We start from the raw sequence: 19,440 nt of genomic DNA, 5'->3' as shown, positions 1-19,440 counted from the left end.
GATCGCCACTATGTAAAAAAAATGAGTTATATTGAAAAACCACAGATACATATTCTAATAATATTTTTATCGATTTTGCTCTATCTAGCTCAGAAATAAGATTTTCTTGTTAAAATATTCCCATTACAATCACCTTGTATATGATAGCCTGTTGAAGAAGGGCATATACGTTATGTCGAGTGAACGTTTGAATACAAAAGTTGTTTCACTCAATTACATACAGGGTGGTTAAATAAATTTACATTTTTTTCAATTGAAAACGCTACATTTTATGACATTCTTAAATACCCCTTTAAAAGACAAATCCGACGATATAAACAAATATCAATATATCGATCTCTATTGCACCATCATTTGTTTTGTTTTGTTGTTTGTTGTTACGTCGTTGTTACATATTTTAGGCAATAAATAATACTTTTTCTCAGACAAAATTCAAAATTGAAACATTTTTATGGGATGCTTCGCAAAAAGTTACGTCTGTCACGTTTTGTATTTCAAACACCCTGTATACTTTTGCATTTTCGGATAGCCCTTTAATTTTTTTTTTAATAAATTCCCAGGCAATATTTTCTTGGGTTCCAGATTTAATTCTAATTTTGTTTTATGTTTTGTTGTTTTTAAATGCCGTTAAATATTATAACAGTTTTTTATTATAAAATAAATTTATTATTTATTATTATTGAAAATGGTGGACATGCGCAAAATTTAATATAATGTCATTATTTTATTTTTGATAAGGTTGGTCAAATGTTACAAACATATTGGAGACGCTTTTAGAATTAAATTTCATTGAATTAATATTACCCCGGAATTGATAAAAATCAATAAATTTTAAACGGTGCATCGTTAGATTCGTTTTTTGAAGGGCTATCCGAAAATGTAAAAATATACGAGGTGTTTGATTTAAAAAAAAAACAGAAATAACATTTTGCGAAACATTACGCGATATTTCACTTTTGAATATGGTCTGGGAAAAAGTATTGTTGAATCCCGAAAATATTGTCCATATAAATGTTTATGTATATTCTAAGACATAAAAATAATTGTACTCAGACTTCCAAGCATTCATAGATTTAGATATAGGTCCCTCTTAAACATTCCACCCCCATTATTACTATTATAATTACTGTTATTTTCAGCTGCGTTCTCTAAAAGCAGTTCGCCTTAGAATTGCAATTTAATGTGGATTTTGATAACACGGATATTTTAAAATGTTTTTGCTGAGAAAATCTCAACACGCCTCGCATTTAATTGGGATATAATATACGCTCCACGGCGTTTTGCAAACAAGGAAATTTCGCTGGGCAGACATGAGCGAACTGAAACCATTCTCGAGGCAAGAAAGCGATATTAAGTGTGATGTGGCCTATTTTAAATTGCATATTTTAAATATTATCGGTGATGCAATGAGTTTATCGTAGATTTGAATTTTAAATTGCGAGTAAAAGTTCTTGGGTTTCGCACTTGCTTGACGGTCTCGCCTTTCGTACCAAAAAAAACGGGCGTACAAATATGACGGAGGTGTTGCTTACTTGGATGGCTACAGTTTTGAGGTTAAGTTTTAGCTAACTAACGAAATTGCAATTTTATTACACACCCTAAGCTGGCAGCAGCAAAATTTATAATACACTGACCCCAGAACTGTAAAAGAATAATCACTTTGGATAAAGAATTTTTGCAATTATTTGTTTGGGTTAATAATCCTATTTAATACTCCCGAGAACTTAACAAAAAATTGCAAGTTTTGCTTTATAAGGAATTAGAGAGTTATATTATAAACTCTTGAATAAAATTAACTCAACATCATAAATTTTCTACATTTTCCGAATGATTTTTTTTATTGTAGGGTGATTCCTTGACAGTGTTATAGTGTTCGCTGGTAATGATAAAAAGTTCATTTTCAATTTCGAAAATTTATAGTATACTGGCTTCAGAACTGTAAGAAAATAATCATTTTTGATCAAGAATCCCGATATTAATGCAATTATTTATTTAGGTCGATAATATATTTAATACTTCCGAGAACTCAACAAAAAAATGAAAGTTTTACTTTATAAGGAATAAGAGAGTTAATTTGTAAACTTCTGAACAAAATTAACTCAACATCATAAATTTTCCACTTTTTTTCTGAATTTATGATCCGATTCGAATGATTTTTTTAAATGTAATGTGGTTCCTTGACAATGTCATAGTGTTCGCTGGTAATGATAAAAAGTTCATTTTCAACTTCGAAAATTTATAGTATACTGGCCAAAGAACTGTAAGAAAATAATCATTTTTGATGAAGAATCCCGATATTAATGCAATTATTTATTTAGGTCGATAATATATTTAATACTTCCGAGAACTCAACAAAAAAATGAAAGTTTTACTTTATAAGGAATAAGGGAGTTAATTTGTAAACTTCTGAACAAAATTAACTTAATATCATAAATTTTCAACATATTTTTTTCTGAATTTATGATCCGATTCGAATGTTTTTTTTGTATTGTAGGGTGGTTCCTTGACTATAGTTTTGTTGATAAGAACAACAAGTATAATAAAAATGTTATGTGTTTTTCCTAAAATTCGTATCACCCTGTGGAGTATATTAGCGACTGAAATATGTAGCAGTTGACCGTTTTATAGCCTAACCTCCTGCGTCGGTTTTTGCTGAGTCGAACTTGCTGACGTTTCGCCAATCATCCTGTTTATATATTGTTTGAGGGGGGTTTCTAAAAAGTATTACAGTAGCCTGTTTAAGTTTCTTTGAAGAATTGTTTTTATAGATTTTCATGATCCAATACATTCATTGTTAACGTTGCTCTCTGGGATTTAAATCAGGACCGTGAGGTGGCCGTTACGTGAACGGAATAGCTACGTAGTTCATGTAGTCTGTGACCGAGCATTATCCTGACTAAATAAACTATTTGGTTTTAAAAACAAAAAGGAACAAATAGCATTACATGTTCAATTACAATGTTTTCTAGATTATATTCACCGTTCATTGATCTTACACGTCACAGAGTCTCCACCAAACGGGATTTTTGGTGAGATATTGCTACTTGCATATCCCTCTCCTGCACTGCGCTAAACACGTTCACATTCATTAATTCAATAATTTCTGCCAAAACGCAATCTTCCAACTCTGCGTCTTCTGGTGAGAAATTGCTTTTTTGCCGGTCTTCTGCTGCCTAAACCAGCCTCATTTAAATGTCTTCTGATTGTTCGATTCCATATTGTATGATTGCGAACAGTTCTAGCCTAATACTAGCTAACTTGTTGTTCCTTAGAGCAGTTTGCCTTCGAGAATGCTAAATCGTTCAACAATAGTAGCATGAAATTAGCAGTAGGCCACATTGAATGAGCCTCATCCACTACAGTTAAGACAACTGCACAAACGAAAAGATCGTTTAATAAGCAGTTTCCGAAACAGTTTTCATAAGTATGACCAATTTTTTTGAATAGATTGAAATGTCAGAAAAATTACTTTATTCATTCATTGATTCAGTGATAAAGTCTTTCTGAATAACAGAGATAATGAAGTAAACCAAAAAAGAGGGTGATAATGATGATTTTTCTTTAAAATATTTTTATTACACCCGGCATAAACCTAAAATGAACTTTTTATCATTATAAACGAAAACTATGATATTGTCAAGGAAGTAACCTACAATGCAAAAAATCATTCAAATCGCAAAGTTCAAAAATAAATAGCATTGGCAAATGGCAAATGGCAAATTTTAATTTTGCCACTACTATCAAATTTTAGCTGTGTCGGAAGTCTAAAGCTTCTTAAATCTTTTTTCATTTAATTATGATCAACATTGTGAGAAAGAAATGAAAAAATAGTCCAACACAATTATATCACGTGAAAAGTTCATTTATTCTCTAATATAATCTTTTCCGGATGACACGAAGTTATTGTGGACCACAACAAGGCGACACTAAACAGCACAGTCATCGTGTTCGTGTTCAAAATCAATATTCATTAATTGCCCAAAAAAAATGGCAGGTCCAGCCGCCACCTTAAATACGCAGCTAATTCTGCGAAAGATTGTTGAAGGTCGTCGTCGCATTTTTTATATATGCGGTTTAATAATTAATTTCGCAATTAATTAAATATAAATTGCGGGGAAGAAGCCACAGAATATCGCGTATCTTATGTTAATATGGCAGTACATTGTATAATGTTTCCAAAGACGTATTTTTATTTATTATGAATTCAAGTAATTCAATAGCTTCTAGCATTAAATCAAATAATCGTCATAACTGTATAATTTCAATCATAATCATCTGAAATATAACCTTATGATGAGATGATTTTTTTTCCGCTTCTCAATCAAAAATCTTTGTTTTCTGTTATTTTATCCGTCCTTTTTCCTTCGTTCTTGCTAAATATAGTGAAAGTTCAGTACATTTTAACCTTTTGCTACGTTACCCCCTTGAACTCAAAAAATAAACAATATTTAGCAAAAATTGTCGCTCAACATTCTCCTGGTTAACCAGAAGAACCGATTTATTATGAGCCTTAAATTTCTTCAGACTCATATACTTCGACCAGAAATATAGCACTTTTATAACCGGGCCCGCAATTAACTTTGCCTACTGCTTATCACCCTAAAACCACGGCCCCTTATAAAACACCCTGCCGAGCAGACCCTTACATGCAACCATTCCAGGACCGTCCTAGGAATTTATCTACCTACACTAACAAGCGGAAGCAAAAAATTACAATTTATTACGTTCTATTTAAATAAGTTTCTACACAGCATCATTATTAATATACAAAATATTAAACACAATAATAATAAAATATAAATCATTTTTGACAGTTAGACCAGCTTTGTACTGATATTTTAGCTACCTCTTGTCGAATTACGTTTATGGCACTATCACTAAACTTTGGTGCTGTGTTATTTCTTCTCATATACTATTTCAACTCGGACCAAATCATTTCAATCTCAAGCTTTTATGTCCGTTTATTGTGATATCGAATCGATTTTGTAGTCTTATTAAAATGTTTTACTTTTAATAATTTCACAAGTTGTCATATTTGTACAATTTTTTTTAATTACTTCTTTATTTACAGTCAGACAAAAATAAGGCATCTTCCACTAAACCATTTTTGGACCCAGCAGGCGGCACGTCTAGTATACACTTGTTACTGTTATCACACCATCCTTTTTTTTATTGTATCGTGACTGTCAAACCATGTTTCGTCTAAATACACTATTGGAACATTTTGCTCTCGATGTTTTTCAAGTGCATTAAAATAATCCATCCTCCATTGCGAAATTCTTTGAGATTCCGTTACCAATTGACGTTTATTAATTGTTTCATACTGAAAATCAATTTTCTTCAAAAAAGTACGACTCTTTTTTATGCAATTATTCTAGAGTTAAAACACTATTCAATTTATAAGCGTCGCAGATGATACTCCTAATTAAATCAGTGTGTTGCTTTTAAAAAGTCGCAAAGTACGAGGCATCTTCTCTCACTTTTCTCTTCACTATCCCATTTGCAACAATTTTTCTTACAGTTGACTTAGGAACTTCGGCCACGTCACTTGTTTTTATTCCTGCTCCTACTTGTAATTGTAAACATGCATAATATTTTCTAATTAGGTTCGACTACCATCTTCACTTCGTTTTCAAATTCTGCGTTATTTTCTATATCTTCTTCTAACAGGGAAACATCTGCGTCATTCCACGGTCTCCACATTTTTAAGTGCTAAAAAAACAGGTACCCTCAAAAAATGTTTAATTGTAAGATTCTAATAAATATTTATCTGTTTTCTTATTTCGCACATTTATCTACGGCGAATATAGTCTGTAATCTTAAAAAATACTGTTGTTGTTTAAAAATCCAAGAGCTATGTAGAAGACACAAAAATACAAGAAAAAGAATGTTGTTAATCGACAGGCACGCAAGACAAAAATGATTATTTTCAAATAGAGTACAAGTACTTACCCTTACCCTTTGAACTATCTAGTGAAAATAGACTCGCAGGGGCAAAGCTCGAGAATTAGGTACATAAATACGTACTTACTGGAAGGATTACAATCAAATACCGCTTCAAATTGCAAACGGTCCATTTACATTTCAAACAAAAATTTCTACAAAGATTCGTTACGGCCCATCTCAGGGAAGACCTACTTATTGCAGTTTAAACATCTGTCTGCGGCTAAGGTACTGTAAAATACTTACAACGTCAGAGCAATTGATATACTATATTTTTGTTCGTATTATAAAATGATATTTTTCCTGAAATTGCATACACATAATAAATCAGCGAAGCCCTTCAGATTTTACTGAATGATACAAGAAAGAACAACATACTAGTGTGTTCCTTAACAATTGATTTGTTGAATGATGACACTATAACTGTCATTGTTGAAACTCGGAGCAATATTTTTTGAACTAATTTGACGTTATTTACGCATATTTGAATTTTAAATGCAGCAGCGTTACATGTTAATGGCTCAACCTTTCACCGTACGTTAAATTATCACGACAATCAAAAACGGCAGTTTCAAATAAACGGTTCCTATTAAAAAAGTCGGTGTTTATTCTTCATAAATTTTAAATTATTGGAATAGTATATTATGCAACAAGTGCGGTAAACGGCATTTGACTCACGAGTTTATTTGACACGAGCGGAGCGTGTGTTTAATAAACGAGTGAGTTAAAAAGTTTACCGAACGTGTTGCATACTATACTTTTCCTATGACCGTTAGTTTTTGAGTACATTTTCAACAACACGAATACCTTCATTGACATGATCGTCAGACTTGACAAACGTCAAAATTCAAAGCGTGGGAAATATCTCCGAAAACATCCGATTGCTCCCAAACCCGTGCGGTAAAATCACGGAAATGTCCGAAGTGGCTCGGACCCATGAGAAATACAACTGGCGTAGTAAAGTGACGCTTCCCGCACGCTTGATCAGTGGGTAATTAGGTATTTTACAGACGGGTGTAGAAAAAATTAAACAGAGGTGGCTTTCACTAGATGAAAATCCATTTAACAAAATAAATATGAAGTAAAAGTTCAGATTTTCACGAAATTATATATTTTCACATGACAATTGTTTCGACAACACCGTATCTTTTTTAAATGAAGAAGACACGGTGTTGTCGAAATAATTGTGATGTTAAAATATATAATTTCGTTAAAATCTGAACTTTTAGTTCTTATTTATTTAGAAAAAATTATTTTACTTTGGTTAATTATCTATATAGGTAGTTTCCACTATACGTACTTACAAACAAAATAAAATTAGCGGTTTATAAAATGAAGTACAGGTTATTGGACATGATACAAAGAACAACAATTTACGTTATTGTTTAAGCTAAAAAAACTTACAACTTCTATTAAACATACTAAAATGAAGGTGTAGGTAGATATTTCATTGGCACCTAAGGGATTTTTATTTTACAATCTGACCTTTTACAATATGTTTCTTCATACTTGTCATCCTGATAACTACTTAGATAACTTTTACTTTTTGATTCTTGGGTATACTAAATGGTTGGTTAATTTTTTGCACAATCCAAAGTGTTTTAATTGACAACCATATCCTCAAAATAGTCGCAGCTGAAGTATTGGATAAAGATATTGATGAATCATATATATTATCAATAATTTTAGCTGTGATAACCATTGGGCACGCGTTTTTATTAACCTTTCATGATTCGTGATAATCGACGTACGCGATTTTCCGAGTGAAACGTACCTAAATACAATTTTACTATGACCGAAATGATTGATTTAAAATAATTGAGAACCTTTAAACACACACCATTTATGATAGGTTTGACTCTTTGATTAATTAAAATGCAACTGAACCTTTTAAGCTGACTCACTATAAATGTTAACAGATGTGTTTTAAAAACATTGTAATGTAAACAAATCGAATATTCTTTTTCCTCGGAAACGCTTTGCCGGCCTCTCTCCCGCACTCTCCCGAACGAGCCCCGAACGCCTCAAACCCGTGCGGTAAAATCCCGGAAATGTCCGAAGTGGCTCGGATCCGTGGGAAACGAGTAGTAGACGGGATCAGAAAAAATTTGTATTATAACACCACCTCTCTGTAATCGTTTCTCATGAACTAAATTAGACGATGGATTTAATTGCTGCATAACGGCCATATTATTTTTTGTAAATTAAATCACACGCGTTGCGAAAGAAATTTATAAAACATGAGCTTTTTATTAGGCAAATGGAAAATTGCACAACGCAATTTAAATCGATATTTAATGAAGGCGAATATCCAGTTTTGTGTTATAACGTCGGACAAAAGAAAATATCGTGTGCTTTTGCGATTCGGGGCGATTTTGCGTTTAATTAAAACACGCAAAATTGCGCAAAAAGCTGCATGCGATGGCGCTGATTGGAGTTTTGTGCAACGGCTAGTATTTCTGCGGCAATGTAAAAGTTACATTGTAAGGCCGCAAATAAGGTCATAAAAAGCCGACACTTCGTACGGAAAATTCACCAGGACGACGAGAATTTCCTTTCGTAATCATGCTCTCGAAAGAGATTTTCGTATACGCTGGATTCTTCGAGCAGAAAGTAGGAAAAGAAACTTCTGAATTCAGAAGAAACTATGTCACCGGGTATAAATCGATAACTATTGACCAAAGGCCAACGACAAAAAGTTGAACAATGTGTTTATCCTTGTCTGTAAAATACGCGTCGATTAACAGCATATGACGTAACGATCGCCAGCAGGTTTTGGGAAACTACCGAATATATTAGATCGTTGGCAATGACCGTGAATCGAAGTACGGTATACCTGATTTAACGGCTGGAGGGTATTTTATTCATATTCCGGCAGATGACGACTATATTAATGTACATAGATATGTAAAGATTTCTGTTTGTGACAATTATTTTTGCCAATTTTTGGAAATTATTTAAGTATGTTTATAAATGGTGCGTATAGAAAATAAAGTCAAACGAAACCATACATGTGCATGTGTTTTAGAGAAAAATATTAAATACAAAAGTTATAGATGAAAAGAAACCATTTTATATTATTTTTGAACATACAGGGTGAATCACAAATGTGTGGGAAATAAAACTGTTAAATTGAGCACCCTGCATTTTATGGAATTATTAGGTACTCCCTTTAATATTCAATCATCCTATATAGCGTTGTAATGGTCCGGGTATTTTCGGATTTCTGATAAATTTTATAAATTATTAAAGTCATTTATCCAATACTTGTCTTCAAGTTAGTTCGAATCGTTTATCCAGGGTGAGTCAAAATGAAAAATAATAATTTTCCCGAAAAAATCAAATTGAACTTCCGGTCTATTATACTTCCATTAATTACTCCTATTAATGCTCTTTCAGTTTTATTAAGCAGAAATAACATTAAAAATCCAATATTAATATTGATAATAAATTCGAAAAAAAAAACAATTAAAAATTAAGAACAAAACTGCAATAGAAAAAACAAAAAACAATAATAATAATAATAATAATAATAATAATAACAATAAAAATATTAATAATAAGCATTTGCATTGCAAACTTACATTTGCGCTATCTGACGACATTATTTTATAGTTCAATAATATTTTTGCTTTTAAGAAAGGCAATATTTCTAAATTTATAATATTTTTTCACAAAGTTTAAAATTTATCTATTGATTTTTATGTTTCTTAGTTTATTACGATATTTTCTCATAATTTGACAAATTGTCGGAGTTTTGTTCGTAAAAAAGTTTAGGTATAAGCAATGCTTAATTAAATTGAAAGAGCAATAATCGCAGCGATTAATGGAAATATAATATTCATGGTGGTGCATATATAAACGATTCGAATTAAATGTAAGAGAATTCTAGGATAAATGACTATAGCACTTTATAAAATTGTTGGCATAATAAAATTACAGCTGTCAGGAATATAGTGCAATTTTGACGAAAAAATGGGCATAAATCCGGAAACACTCGGTATAGAACACACCAATGCTACATTGGGCGATAAAAGGCAGTATCTACTAATGCAGTAATACACAGGGTGTTTCATTTAAAAGTATGTAAGTTTGGTTTTCCTCATATTTAGTCTTTTAGTCTATAACAAATAATAAAAAAGATATATTGCTTATTTGGACACCCTGTATATACTTCTAACCATATTAGGGCAATGGCGGCATTCATTGCATAGACCGCACACTCTGATAATTCTACCTTATCAGTGAACGAAAAAGGGATTTAATATGGCTTCGTAAAAATGAAACTTGGAAATTCTTTTAATTTTGGTTAATCATTGTTTGAAATCTGGATGTATGTAATACCTGTAATACGTAGTTTTGAGAGCCCTATATTTATGGTACTGGAATAATCACTGGAATTGAAGGCTGAACTAGAATTTTTTTTTAATTGAATTTCGGCGTTTTTTTTGCTCGGTTATTGAATATAGATGCTGATTACGTTACTACTATAGTATTTAACAGCAAACAAACTCTAATAATTATTATTGTTATTTATATTATCTACAAATACGTTTTACTTGTTAAAATAAAATATCGTTTAATCCCATACGCACGCCTTTCTTGTGTTTATGGCCGTTATTTCTAAACGGATAACAATAGGAAAAGTACTAAATCAAAGTATTTGATAGAAAAGGACAAATTTCAATGGCAAGCTATTGAATTGGCACAGAATGTTGGTGGATAGTCTTGTTGTCCTTTGGCGTGTTATAACGATGTTTTGGTTAGTTTGTTAGCACCACTTAGAAATAGAATATGATTTTAGTGTATGAGGCGCTTAATGGCTATATTATTAAAGTTTTTCACAAAGTTACCCTTAGACTGTAATCTCTCAAGCTTTACCCATCATTTGGAATAGTGTCAGCAGCATATATAAATCTAATCCAATAGCGGAAAAAAGTACTTTTTCATTGTTATCACTTATAACTTATTAATAACGCTTATAGGGACGTTATTAGGACAAAATTCCAATGTCCCAATTTTATTTTTCTGACCGTCCAATTCCGGTAACTTGTAAATGTTTCTTAGAACCAGTTTGCATTAACTATGTATTTGTTTTTCGGTTCTTTTCCAATCGTTAAAATATCGGTTTGTTTTTTTTCTTTACTTCTGACGTCAATCACTTCTTCCCGCGAGGTACCAAACAACAACAGCTTAGTAAGATACAAAGATATGATCTTTGTTTATTTTTCAATGGAAAGTTTTAACAACTGTTCACTCGAGTGCGATATTTTAGTGGTCATGAAACATTGCTCTTCTGTCACAATGACAAGAAACGTGAAAACTAGATTTTTTACCAAAAAAATGTCGAACAATTAAACATCGAGCAAATTATTTAGAATACAACCTCGAAAAGCAGCATATTTTATAGGTTTAATTATAAAATCAATATAATAAGTAAGATAATATAATCCCAGAAAATTTAACATGTAATACTGCATATACGCATACAAGGATATATTTTTTTTAGTACTAAGTTAAGGAAAAGTTCATTACATAGTTTCCTCCCCCAATGACATTACTAGGTCAAACCATTAGTACACAGAAGTAATGATAGATTTACTGAATCATTTTTTAAAGAATTCTTATTTTTACTTGATATTTTAAATTGAAATTATATTTTTGTTGCTAAACAGTTATCAACTTCTTTATTAATGGCATTACAGGAAGTATTACATTTTTTACGCTGCTTATAAATGACGAATAATGAAAATCAAGAACGTCGCCTTTAGAATATTTTTCAAAAAAAAGATCTTTTTAAAATTTATCAATTTGGGGTGATTATTTTCAGAACGACGAAGTTTTTATTATTATTCTCATAAATTGAAAACTAAAATAGCTGTTGCTAAAAATTCGATACCATTAGTATAATAAACATATCCAGCTAAATATGAAATTAAATTGTTCACTTAGTTAAACGTTAAATGGAAAAAATTAGAAAATCAAATTATGAATGGTATTTCAAACCATTTCTATTTACAATTTTTATTTTTATGTTCCGCAGATTTTTCAAAAACTCCACCAATCTTAAATTTCAGCTCATTTACCAAAAACACAAACTATCCGTTTACTGCTACATTCAAAAAGATATTTAAGAATTTTAAGGCACTTCATGCTTCGCGGCCATTAGGTTTAAATTTATCTTAAAAGAGGGTAATTATTTTTGTGTTGTTAAGTACGAAGGAAAGCTCATTTTTAAAATTTAACAATTTAAGACGATTATTTTGAGAACGAAGAAGTTTTTTATATTATTCTCATAAATTGAAATTTAAATAGCTGTTGCTAAATATTAGATAGCGTTATTATTATAAAATTATGTTCACTTAGTTTGACATTAAGTGGAAAAAATCGGAAAATTAAATAACCTAAGTATGAACGATATTTCAGATTTTTGTGTTGTTAAATGTAAAATAAGAAAAATCAATCTGGCGCAACCGCGAATGAAACCCAATTGGAAATTCTTACCTTATCGATGAATACGAGTAATAAAAATGTTCGTTACGCGTTAACGGCGGTATTGTTTTCGAAAAAGATCGTTTCGAATCGAACCGCTGGTACCCACTTCCCCGCTAAAGGATCAACCGCCAACTGACGCGACTTTGCAAATGGATTTGACAATTTACTATCAGCCGGGAAGGACGACGGTAAACAACTTTTGGCGAACTCGCTCAAATTTGCACCACGAACGTGAAAGTTTGTCTGGAATCTCGAGTCTAGACCGATAACGATACGCCATTACTTTTCGATCTACCTCTGGAGAAGATCGCACATCGGTTATATGGGAAAGAAGGTACGATTTGAAAAGTGTGGCATATTTAAATCGAATAGCAGTTTAATATCAGATCATGAAGAGCGAAAGTGTAATTGCTAGGACTGATGTTAATTTTTGTGTAGCTGTTTTATCGGTAATTAGAAATAATAGGTGGGAGTTTTGACGATAAACTATTTTGAAAGTTGGTAGTCAAGAATTTAATCGAGTTTTGAACATACTTAATTATATTATATTACAGATACAAGAAAACCTAAAAATGGCCACTTACACTAGGTATTCACAAGAAACAGGAGCTAGTCTCAACTTTAGCGAATTACATTACATTGCTTTTATTGCAAATAAAATTTTTCACAAAATTTGTGCCTGTTGACTTTAGATATTCTATTTGCATGGTATAGTCTCTCTCAATCTTCATCGTGCTGGCTTTTTCCTGCAATTATGGAAGTTACACGTAACATTATGGACGGGCCCTCAAGGGTTTTGATGATAATATGTTTATGCAGGTAGGTACAATCTTATAAAATTACACTAAGAAAAAACAATGACAAATAAATATATACAATAAATACATAGCTAGGAATATCTATGCATAATTACATTTTTATGTTAAATTCCTGTTTCCTTATCGTCGTCATTGAGATAAATTCTAATAAGATTTATGGGGTTAAACATGCAATGATATTGAGGATGGCGTAAAATAGTACGCCCAGAAAAATTATCGCATACATACTTCTAAAGGTGTCACATTTTTGTAAATGAATTCGAAATAAATATCATTTTCTAACAAATATTGCTGGAACGTTTTCTTTGTTCTCCTCTGGACCTTTTTAACAGTCCACGGGATGCAGAAAACATGTGAAAATGACTGCGGTCAAATTTAGGCGTCCATGTTTTTTTCGATTTTCGGTTTTTTGGACGTTCCTATGAAATACGATACGTGTCGGAAATATGAAGCTACCAACTTCAAATTTGGCACACATTTGGAGGTTAGTCCTCTCACGGAAACGAAAAATCAAAATTCTTCGGGTCTTCGGTCATTGTCTATTACAGCGTAGTACATTATTTCAGAAAAAAAGTATTTTCTCGCGAACTATTTACTCTATTGATCCAGGGCTAGCTCGGATATTTTTTCAATTATATACAGCGTGGGTTGGTTTTGGGTAAAATTTCTAAAAAATCCTAAAAATGTCAGTTTTTGTGGATAAATTCTTGGCTGAAAAAAGGTCAAAAGATGGGATAATTTGGTTGAAACAATACCGTAAATCGGATCGCGAGCTACAAGTATCTGATTAACTGTTCTTGCCTATTATACAGGATGCGAGAGATATTTGAAAAAAAAATTGTAAATCGCTATTACTGGTAATTATTACATTTAAAGTCTGTTCATAGATATAAGAAAGTGACTAACTGATACGAATTAAGGAAAGACCCGGGCAAACTGTAAGAATGAAATATGGTCGAACAGACCCGTACTTTGCTTAAAATTTAATTATTTGGGGTTTTGCTAGGAAAGATACTAAACAATATTTATTTATTTATGTATGTATTTATGTTTAAATCTAAAATAAAATTACGGATTATTTTTATTACCTACTTAAATTACTTAAAATTATTCACATAATATATTAGTATCACTATCGCTATCATCGCCTGTTCTAATTATTATTTGTTCTATATTATTTGCAATATGGATATATGATTGTTCTGCTTTTTCTATATGTTTAACAGAATTTGCCCAACTTTGTGGAAGGATGTTAAAAACTTCGGTTTCTATAAGTTTGAGGATATTGGAGTTAATATGGGGAAAAACATTGTTACGACGAATGGCAGATTTCAGTTAAAATTGTATGCCCCAGATTTTTTGCATAATTATCACAGACGTATGTTCAAGTTTGTAGAACCTCAATTAATTGCTTTTTGGTATAATCTTCATGAAAATAAATGTAGTTATTATAAATATAGTTTTGGATTGTTGCTTTTATGTCACATGAAGAAGGGGTTTTAGTCAACTGTCTGCTGTGATAACTTGCATTGCCCATTACAATGACGCTATTAGGAGGAATGTTCGTGGTAATCCAGAGAAGAATTTTTAATATTTTTCGCAGACAAAATCCATTTGGAGTCCAACCATCTTTGGAGCCAGCATGCGAAATAGTTATTCTTTGATCTCTTTTTAATGGCGCGTTTGTTTTACACTTATCAGTTGAGTCAACCCAACCCTTTTCCGGGGTATCATAAGTGTCGAACCAGGTTTCACCCAAGTAAATAATTGGTGTTTGTTGTTCTCTGTAAATCCTAATTTTTTGTAGATATTCCAATCGCCATTTTCGAATTCTAAAAGATTCCATTAACTTGCCTTTTGTCAATTTTTTTAAATCAAAAACCTATGTGTTGAATACATACATTCACATTTAACACCGGTTTCATCTTTTTCAAGCCTCCTAATTAAGATATCTAATGTAGGCACGCTTTGTTCCTCGTATAACTGGTAAATTTTATGCCGTATTATACCTTGATCACTTTCGTCTACACTCGAGAAAATGTCATTCGTTTCTTCTAAAGATGCTTGCTTGCTGGCACCACGTATTATACACGAAATAAGAATTACTAATAAACTTAAACTAAGTAGTATACCAAACCAAAGAATATTAAACACAGGTAGATATAAAATTATTTCGAAACTTTAGGTAATAATCTTGTTGCATTGTATCTTAATGACCACCCTTGGATAATCCGATTCAAAAGCAATTGGTCACTTTCTTATATCTATGAGCATTTCACAGCAAAATTTGCCATAATTTTAAATTTCAGGGACCGTGAAAATCAGTTTATTCAGACTGTCTGCAGACATTTCTGATTCAAAATCGACTCAACTTAACAAAGTTCTGAATATACTTCGACGACATTTTGAAATTTCCCATCATTGGGTTTAAATTTTCCTGGCAATATTTTTTTTTTCAAAATTTCGCATCATTTAATTTGTTACCCTTCAATCAAATGCAATACATGCAAACACTAATAAAAAAACATATTTACCTAATCAAAATGGGTTTGGAAATACACAGTGTCTCATATATTATAGTTAATATATATCGATTTTTTACACTTTTTTTTAAATATAATTTATTCGAAAACTATGCAAATGAGACTGTTGAATAAAAGATAGTTTTTAATTTTTCTGAAAAGCATGTCAAAAGTTCTAACGTGATTAGAATTTTCGAAAAAAATCAGAATTTGACTAACTGAGGAGGACATTTTAAATGATTACCCGGTACAATACTACACACCTATGGCATTCGGCTAAGAGAGACGGAGCATAATCAATTAAAAAACAAACTAGTCCATTATTTACCAAAATTTCCGCGTAGGTATATCATAAAGCGATTAACACAGTTAATTATCATCGATTTTGTGCGTTTTTTTTTTCTCAGAAAAACTCATTGGCGAGCGTCATTGGGCGATTGAAAAAATGGCAAAATATCGTCAATAACTTTTCATGGCTTTTTTTTATTATTCATCTTGTCCGATTTACCGGGATCGGGTTGAAAGTTCAGGGAATTTTCGCGGGAGCGGGGTAGACAGTTGGTAACGCACGTCGGAATGACTTTCGCGAAACGCTTTGCGTAACAACTAACCCAAGCAAATGCGTAGCCAGCCGAATGATCTAATAAAACATTATCCCATTTTCGGAACAAGGCCAATTTATATCGTCGGCGGAGAAAACCTGTTCGGCGGCCAAATGCAGCTGTTTTCAGAAACGATCTTATCCGCGTCTAGGAAAAATTATCGCCATTTGCGCAAACGTGTTTGTTTTACCCGACGACGCGACGCAATACTTCTTTCTGACGGCTCTGATTTCGACAACGGTGCGAATGGACATTCAAGAATGTATTTTTTAGCGACGACGATTTTTTTTTATTTATTATGTAAGACAATAGAAGTAAAACACTGTCGATTTTCACAAACGCCTATATCAATTACACTCAAACAATGAAACTCGCAAATCCGTATGAGCCTAGCACCTAGACTCGAACTGTTTCTTCCTAAAACTCATATCAAGTCGCAGAAAACGCATATAGTGACATAGTCAAAAACGATCCGTATGTCTTACGGGAACAACTTCTAAATATTGTCATAAAATGACGACCGATTCTTCATACGACTCACGCAATTATCCTATACGGGATATTCGATCCCATCCGGACTGATTACCTGCGTGAGTACAGGACATCCGGAAACCGTGCTAACATATACATCATGGAATAACACATGACAAATCCGTGTACATCCGCGTAAAACGAACACTATTTCACGAAATTGTAGGCACTGCGCCTCTATCACTTCAGAAAACAAATGTACAAAATAAAATTTTCTTTAAACGACACTCCACACTTCACATAGATGTAGCTCCAGTACCACGATAAAACTTTGCCTCCTTTTAAAAAAATTGAGGTCTTGCGTCAAATATTTTTTATTGACAGCATTTTAAACAAGTCGTGTCCAAGAAAATGTCGCAAATAACGCAAATTGAGTATAGAGCAGTGATAAAGTTTTTAACAAAAGAAGGGTCAGTACCTAAAATTATTAAAGAAAGGCTGGATGGTGTGTAGAGCCAAATTTCTCCTTCGTATTCTGTGGTGAAAGAATGGGCAAAACGTTTTCGAATGGGGCAGGAGTCCCTTAGAGTCATTAACGAAAGATATTGTTATGATTGTGGAAGAGGTGGTATTGAGTGATCGATGTTTAAAGGTCAAAGAAATCTCAGCAATTACTAAGCTTTCTGATACAAGTGTTCGTCTAATCCTGTATGATCATTTAGGTACGCATAAGGTTCCTAAAAAAAATTCGGCTATTCAAAAACAATGCCGGGTCGAGTGTGCTCGGTCTTGTTTGGAACTGTGTGGGTCGGAACCGAAGCCTGTGAAGCACCTCCAAGAAAATTCAGAGTCTGCCAGTCAACAAAAAAGGTATCGGCCACGATCTTTTGGGATTGTGAAGGAATTCTTTTGATAGATTTTCAATAAAATAATATCACTGTCAATGGTAAATATTACGCAACATCGTGACATAAATTGCGAGACTGCATACGTGTAAAACGTCGAGCAAAACTGACCAAAGCTGCCATTTTAGAGTGTGGGTTCCAACAAATAGATCATCCTCCCTATAGTCCACATATGGCCCCCAGCGACTATGATTTGTTTGGACATTTGAAAAAGGACTTACGTAGAGGGCGGTTCAACGATGAAGTTGAGTTAAAAGAGGCTGTTTTAGCTCATTTTGTAGAAAAACCAAAAGAATTTTTTTTTAAAGGGAAGGGAAGTTAAAGTGGAATATATTGAAAAATAATAAAAAATTGTTACTCTACTTTGTTTCTTTCATATTCAGACTGGGAAATTTTGGCGCTGCCCTCGTAGCTATATTGCTACCATCAGAGAGCATAAGATAGAGGGGAAGGCTCCCATTAGTGACAATGTTAAAAAGCGCACACAAGTTTTAACGCTTCTAGTGATTGTGTCGAATCATGAAGACGGAAAACATACGGAACGTACAATTCAATTCAATTTAAAGTTTGAAAAGTTTAATATGAAGAAAAATTATGTCGAAATATTTTTAATTTTTTTTTATTAATAATAAATAAAGTGATGTTATCCGTTACAAGCAACTGTATCATTTTCAGTGTGTGAAATATCTAATTCCGAGATTGGGAGAATATTAGGGGCTTCGATCAACTTTTCCCTTTCCCAAGCCACACAATAGTTCTTCCATTTTTGTGTTATGAAGACTCCATCAGAAGCATTATAATTATTTTACATATGCAAGTGCGCAGTACAGCATCAAATTTTACGGGATTGATGGAAACCTAGCATTATAATACCGTTTACAATCGGAACAAAAGATCTCTATCGCACTCAATTTGCAATGATGAGGCGGAAGCCGCAAAACGCGATGGCCATGTTCCAATGCTAACTTGTCCATTCTTAAAAGACTATATTTTGAAATAATTTCATTTTCAAAGAAAAATACCTAGTAACCACCTATGCAGTTTTTCTGGCAAGTGTCGCTTCACTAGCATCCATAGCCAACTGGACGGAATGTGAATTAAATTACTAATTAATTAATTAACTAACCAAAACTTACATCTATAGTCAACTTGATGGAATGTGTACTAAATTTTCAATTAATTTTTGTACCGTGCTACTTTACCGATATTTCTGTTATATTCTTTTTTATAAATCGATTTCAAAAATACGTTAACTTCTAGAGAGTCCTGAATATTACATCCATCATAAAAAAAAGCAGTTCATATAAACTTCGGTCCATAAATTATTAAAAAAGTTTCAGAAATCTGTCCCTAGAGGGCACTTTACCTAGAGCTTATTTGATTTTTCCTGTATTTTATTTATTTAGACTGATTTTGCAAAATAGAACAGATTGCCCTAAGCAGAATCAAAATCCTCAAAAATTGTTGGTGATACTGGACATCGCGAAAAACAAGTGGAAATATAAGCCAGCATTATTAACCTGTAGGCGCCGTGCACTAGATTTTTCGAAAAAGGACGCTAGTGCAATGACATGTTTAATTTAAGTAACATAAATACATTTAATATTTTCGAAAATTATTAATAATAATCGGGAACAGTATACAACGTTAATTACAATTCATCGAACATGAAAAAATACGCCGA

At 32.4% G+C, this 19,440-nt stretch overlaps 1 protein-coding gene across 1 annotated transcript in view; it reads right to left on the bottom strand.

The window, feature by feature from the left end:
• Positions 1–12,597, bottom strand: part of LOC132706234 (fatty acyl-CoA reductase wat-like) — a 33,177-nt gene extending 20,580 nt beyond the window's left edge. Inside the window, exon 1 of the mRNA XM_060677447.1 lies at positions 12,448–12,597. The gene's annotated coding sequence lies outside the window, so the exon portion shown is untranslated. The remainder of the gene's footprint in view (positions 1–12,447) is intronic.
• Between the last annotated feature and the right edge of the window lie 6,843 nt (positions 12,598–19,440).

This window comes from Cylas formicarius, unplaced genomic scaffold, assembly GCF_029955315.1.
Source record: "Cylas formicarius isolate icCylForm1 unplaced genomic scaffold, icCylForm1.1 PGA_scaffold_8__14_contigs__length_24414737, whole genome shotgun sequence".
Classification (NCBI taxonomy): Eukaryota; Metazoa; Arthropoda; class Insecta; order Coleoptera; family Brentidae; genus Cylas; species Cylas formicarius.
The sequence above is the reverse complement of the archived record's forward strand: the minus strand, read 5'-3'. Positions and strand labels throughout refer to the sequence as shown.